The sequence below is a fragment of the Tenrec ecaudatus genome, unplaced genomic scaffold, assembly GCF_050624435.1.
Source record: "Tenrec ecaudatus isolate mTenEca1 unplaced genomic scaffold, mTenEca1.hap1 Scaffold_548, whole genome shotgun sequence".
NCBI lineage: Eukaryota > Metazoa > Chordata > Mammalia > Afrosoricida > Tenrecidae > Tenrec > Tenrec ecaudatus.
Window position 1 is genome coordinate 468,042 of NW_027459459.1, and position 6,859 is coordinate 474,900.

A 6,859-nucleotide genomic window follows, 5' to 3' on the forward strand; every position below is an offset into this window, starting at 1 on the left:
TTCCTTCCTTCTTCATTTCTTGGCATCTTCATCAGCTCCCACACTTTCCAGGCAGCTTGAGGGATTAAATGCTCAGTCTGATCCTATTATAAGCCTCAGCCTCAGAATCAGAGGCTTTACCTCAGGTTTGAGGAGCTATACTGGGAATGAGGGAGAGTAACCTGTCTTTTCTATTGCTCTCCTATCGCTCCCTCTTCCCTAGCCCTTCCCTGTCTCTGGGCCTGCCTTTCCTCCCTAGAGCATTGGCTTCCGGGAGAAGGGGATGGAAACAATGAGCACATTCCTGACCAGGCCTCTTACCATGCTATCTTCCAACCCTCTCTTGGAAGGGCCTCCACGAAGTCTTCTTATGTCATCTCACAATAACTTGTTAGATACCATTGAGTGAGCTCCTGACTCATAACAAAAGTACACACAAGAGATTGAAGCACCACCTGGTCCTGCACCGTCCTCACAATGGTCCTTGTGTGTGAGCCCATGGTTGCAGCAGTGTTGAGGAGATCCTGTCCAAGAAGGCTGCCAGTGGGTGGGAGCGGCTGCAGCATTCAGAGACTTTGGAGGATGCCAAGGAGGACAGTTCACGGCATATCATATGAGGTCAGCCAGCGGGCCTTGGGGGCCCTTCCCATTATCCATAGATATATGAAATAAATGGAGGCCCTCAGAAAGATGGGCTGCAGACACCTCCAGGACTCACTTGATCCTTGGCAAGCTCCCTTGGCTTTAGGACACCACCTGCTGGAACTGTGGCTTTGCTGCCTCTCCTGGCTCTCAACTTCCCTCCTAGAGGACTCCAGCCACCCTTCTCCTTCCAGATACTTCCAGCAGGAGGCAGATATTGGTCTCTATGCTTTTGCATGTGGCCAGTTTTCTAGGGACAGATCAGCCTCTCCCAAGAATTTGGGTTCACCAGAGTGAGCGTGCCCACAAGTCTGCAGAGCGTACGGCCAAGCCTCTGAAGAGAGAACTGCTGGAAGATTTGCCCCTTTTCAAAAGCGCTAATTCCACAGTTGAGAGCTCATCTCCTGGGGACTCAGCTTGAGTCTCAAGGAGCACATCCCCTTTGACACTGCTGGCAACTCGAGGTGCTGTGGGTCATTTTCTTGCCTTTGAGGAGTGCAAGGGAAATGCTACAATATGTCCCTTCACATGAACCACCAATCCTTATCTGGAGAACTCTCTGAGATGACAGGGATGAGAGGGAGATATTTCTGGGGCACGCTTTCACCTGCACATCTCTCAAGTGAGTCAAACATTTGGCCCCCAAAAGTTGAGTATGATGGTCAGAGTTCAGGCTGGGAGATAGAGTGTCTGGGTTCAAATCAAGAGACTGCACATCTCAGCTCCCATGATTCTCCTGCATAAAACCCAAGCCAAGCAGTTTATCACTTCCCTGCTGAGCATCCTACTGAGGCCAGCTAAACTCATTATTTGCTGATGACAACGTTGCTTGTACCAAATGGCTTTGCCATGTAGCCCTTAGCAATGGCCAGAAGGGCTTCTCATCAAACCGCAGAGCAGGGCTTCTGGCGCACATGTTAAGAAGGGGGCTATTGACAACAAGGTCGGTAGTTCAGAACTCACTAGCTGTTTCTCTGGAGAAAAAACTGTGGCTGTGTGCTTCCATAAAGATGCCCAGCCATGGAACCCCCCTGGAGAGGGCCATGATGAGCTGGAGTGAGCTCTACAGGAGTGGGATTTTTTTACTGTGGATGTAATCCCACCTGGGCAGAGATTTTCTTTGTGACATTAAAGAGGCTGTACCTTACACCAATCACTTGGCTGATACAAAAGGATTCAATTCAACACTGAAGCAAACTAACTCCAAGGGAAGAAGGCAGCTGCCATGCAGAGAGCTCCAAGGACCACCAACCATGGAGGTTATTGAAGCCAAAACAAGAATACCGCCCACCAGCCCTCAGCCCCCAGGGATGGACAAAGAGAGCCTGCCCATCAAGCTGGTGCACTGGCATGATGCTGCCAGCCTCCGGTGCTGTGAGAACATTGACTTTGGTGTGTTAACGGCACCCACTTGCGGTATGTTTGTGATGTCAGCGTGTGGAAACTATGGCAAGCCCCCCTCCCTGCCTCACAGCAGCAAAGCCTCGGCATTAAAACCCTGTGCCTTCTGTGGCGCTTGCCAGCTGTGAGAGGGCAGGAAATGCCGTTGGCTTTTCTGCTCCTTGTTGCGACCTCCCTCTGAGGCAGGGAGCAGAGGATGTGAGGTTGGAATCTGTTTTCTTTCATCACTACCCTTTGTCATCTCTCTGAACACTGTCATGTGCTCCTCACCAGTGCTTCGCCCTCTCTATCACCAAGCCATATGCTCTTTAAAACATGCACACACACACACACACACACACACACACACCTAATGTTCACATTTTGAGGCACATATGTCTTTGATTCACTAATAATAACAATAATTATTCAAAGCCACTTTACCATCTGAAAAGAAATCTCTATGCATACACTTAGATCATGGATGCCAACTGCCTTCTTAACAACATTTCCCAATGAAATATTCAGCAGCGACTATATTAAGCCTGAAGCTGTTCATCCAGTTTGTGTTAATCAAAACAAAAACAAGAGACGAAGGGATCCAAAAGGACATGTAAGATCATAGACTGAAAGTATCCCCATCAAGCACCAAAGGCTTGTCCAGAAGGGCAGAGCCACAGGTAAAAGCTACGTCTCTCTGGAGTTGCTGGCATTTAACTAGATGCAAAATGTCAGCGCAAGAAATGGCTTGCCCAATGCAAATACTAACAAGGAAGGCATGTGTTCCTGTGTAAATGGAGCTTCAGCCAATCCGGGCCTTCGGGATCCAGCTCCCATCGCAACATCCACGGGAAGCACCAGGGGAATGTTCCGTTTGCTTATTTTCCCTCTCTTTGCTAAGAAGAAAAAGAGCCTTTGTGGCCTAGTGGCTACAAGTTGGGCTGCTAATTGCTATATCAGCAGTTTGAAACTACCAGCTGCTTTGTGGGAGAAAGATAAGGCATTCTGCTCCCATAAAGAGTTCGAGTCTCAGACACTCACAGGGGCAGTTCTACGCTGCCCTATAAGTTGGCTGTGAGTCAGTATGGATTCGATGGCAGTGAGTTTTCTAAGAGTAAGAAGTATCTAGGGGTGTAAACAGTTAATGAGCTCTGCTATTAAGGGAAACGTTGTCATTCCCAACCCACTTAGAGGAGCTGTGAAAGAGAAGCCTGGCAATCTTCTTCAGAATCCTCGGCCATTGAAAAGTTTGTAGAATGTATTGACCTTGGTTGTTAAATAGATCCAGGTATATGGTGGAGCATACAGGGACCAATGTCAAAAATCTCTGAGACAGATGCAAAAACTGTGAGGGAATGAGTTGTTGAGCCTGGGGGATCAGGACCATCGTCTCTGGGATTTTCAAAGTTCCTGAGCAATCAGGAAAGGGGCAACAGATGGTCTCTCCCCATCCAGAGGACAGCAGAAGAGGAGAACTGATTGGGCACAATGAATCAATGACTAGTGACTCAAGCAACGATCACCCTCCAACACTGGAGACCAGAAGAACTAGATGGTGCCTAGCTCCCACTATCGACTGCTATGAAAGAGATCACATTAGAAGGGCTTGATTAGAGTAGAAGGGAAATGTGGGGCAAAACTCAAAATCATGATAAAACACCAAGCTTACTGTTTGGATAAAGGCTGGTGAAGTTGCAAGACTATGGTGCTTAGTTACTCTGCAGGTCTGGAACTGAACTCATCATGGCTCGATGTTCAACCAAACAATAGACAGGTCTATAATGGGAACAATGACATTAGAGACATACAAATACCGTAGAATAATAGATCACATGAGAACAAAAGACAGCATTCCCCCAAGAACGAAGTTCAAAAAAGTTGAGAATGAAGGCAGCTTGGAGACAAGAAACAAGAAGATGTGGGGGAAGTGATGGTACATTGTGGGAATTGCTATCAATGACATGAAACAAAATTTGTATGCATTGCTCAATGGACAGCTGAGCTGCTCTTTAACCTTCACCCAAATCACAATAAAAATGTTTTTAATCAAAGAAAACTTCATGGTTCACTTCTACTCTGACACATACGGGGTGATGAGGAAATAGTGTCAACCGGGTTTGCTGTGGTCCAACCACCAGACATATGCTTATGGGAGAAAGAGCATGCTGACGCTGGCAATACCGAGCAGGACCAATTTGGTTTTATTTGCCTGCATCATGAAGATGGTAGCCCTGGTGGTGAGATGATTCAGAGCTCAAGTGCTAACCAAGAAGCCACCCAGTTTAAACTCACCCAGCCCTACTGAAGGAGATTTCCCTCCTCAAAGGTGTTGTTGGTTGTTATGTGCCATTGAGGCGATTCTGACTCCCTGTGACGGGAAGGAAAGGCACACTGTGCTATAGTGTTAGGGTTTTCAGCGGCTACTTCCTCTGAAGTGGGCAGTGGAACACTTCTTTGTAATCTGTTCTTAGCCTGGAAGTTTCCCTGACACCTCTTCACTTGAGGTAACCCTGCTGGCATTTGAAATACCAGTCACGTGGCTTCCAGCATCACAGTAACACACAACTTACCACAGCACCACAAATGGACAGACAACAACAGGCTAGCAGTCTTCATGGGAGCAGGCAGTCACGTCTTGACTCTCTCAATGGGGATCAGTGAGTTCAAACTGCCAGTCTCTCTGTTACAGCCGCACATGCAACCACTGTGCTGCTAGGTACATTTCCCTAAAATTCTGCCTAGAAAAATCTGTGGAACAGTTCTTCTCTGTCACAGAGGGTCACTGTGAGCCAGGATGGGCTCTGAGACACACAAATGCAACACCATGAAGCCACCTTACTCTGTCCTGCTCTTATGTAACTCTATTCTTTTCTGAGCTATCTTTTCCGTATATTCAGAAGAGACTGGCACTGAGCAGTGTTAATTCCACCAAGGCCAGGAAGGAGGTCAAAGAGTCACAAAGGACTATCTCTTTGCTCTCATGCCACTGCACTAAGGAGGCTTGGGTGGCAGCTGGAAGCTGTACATTTCACTCCCTGTCCCTACACTCCTGGCTGAGTCTCCTCAGAGTGAGACTGCCCCTTTACCCAGCTCACTGCATTGGCTGTCTTGCTCTGAAAAGAGAATTCACACATGTGAGTCTGACTGGGTGACAGATGGGAATCTTAATGCTGCTCTTTGGAATATGAAAGGCCTCGGATCAGAGTGCTGCAGGGGAGTGATGTCTGCAGAAGACCTGCTGGTCTCCCAGTTAGAAAGAAGCCTTCCCCTTTGTCTCAGAGGTGCGTTCACTGTGGGTGGCAAGTCAGATCCTTGGGCTGGCACTCTCAGTAAACAGATCATATGGGCACCTTGAGAAGTGCTTTCTCACTGACCCAGCTCCCCAAGGATGTAAATATACCAACCAGGATGACTAAGGACACCAGTGCCAAGAATGATCACATTCTTTGCATGTGTACAAATGAGGTGGGCAGCCACCGTCGCTGATGGTGGCTGCACAGTGAGTGTCTGGAATCACACCTGGCTAGGTGGACCATTGAAAGAGTTGGTGATATGATAATAGGGAGTACACCCCGTTGCCAGTAAAGCTGAGGAAATGGCATTTGAGGAAGCAGGGGCAGCCGGGTCGCCAGCATGAAAGCAGCGAGAACCTTGCTTGTGCCTCCTGTGTTCACTGGTGGCTGCTGTCATCTGGGTAGTGAGGACACCATGGCTACTGCCAGAATTCTCCACGGTCCCTGGTTCCACTCTCAAGTCGCTGGCTTCATCACTACCACTGCCATCGAGTCGATTCTGACTCACAGCAACCCGAAAGGACAGAGTAGAACTGCGGCTGGTGGGTCTGGGGGGCTGTGGATCATTATGAGAGCATTTCTATCTCGCAGTAGCTAAAGGGTCCAAAATGCTGGCCTTACGGTTAGCAGCCCAACATAACCCACTTGGTCATGAACCCTTGCCAGCTGATCCAGGGAGTCCATTCCCAAGTGCATATCTAAAAGAATGAAAGACGAGTACCCAGATGGATGCTGCACTAATCACTATGGGCAAAAGGTAAACAATAAGCCAACAATACCCATCAGTAGAAGAATAGAGAAAATATGATCTACAATGAGTGGGATATACATATAGTCTGCCACAAGAAAACTAAGGCCTTTGATTCGGACAGACTCTGTAACACAGGTGAACGCAAGACATGAAGTGAAAGACGCCAAACACCAAATGCCATGTATTGTGAGTCCATTTAGAGCAAATATGCTGGACAGGTAAATCCCGTAGAGCCATAGAATAGATTGGTGGTTTCCCAGGGTGGGGTGGGAGGGGCAATGGGGAATGACTGCTTAATGGCTGCAGGGTCGATGAAAATGTTCTGGAACTGGATGGTGGGAAGCTTTCACAGTGTCCTTAAAACTACTCTTAAAAAGGGGAGAGAAAGAATCTGCAGAAAGCACAGTTCTGATTGACTCACATGAATGCGATCACCAAGAATTGGAATCCAGTAGAATTGGAATGGCAGCTAGACTATTGTTTCCTTGGGAGGTGCCTCCAGGAAGAACCAGTAGAGAAGGGTAATACTGATAGAGCAAAGGGAAGGGGCCGATAAAGAAATGTCATTGAGTAGGTTCCCAGAGACAGTATAAATCCTCTTGTAGTTGTCCCACCCAAAGGCTGAGGGAACTGGAGTGTGGCTCCACCTATCCTCATGTGTCATTGGTTAAAGTGGCATTAGGTCCTGGAGGATGTCAACTCCCCTGTCTGCTCAATGACTGTTCCCTGTGTGGGGAGTTACATGTGCTTCCTGTGAGTCCATTGGCATTTATGAGAGTGGTGGGTGCTAAGTGCTAATACATGGGCACATTAG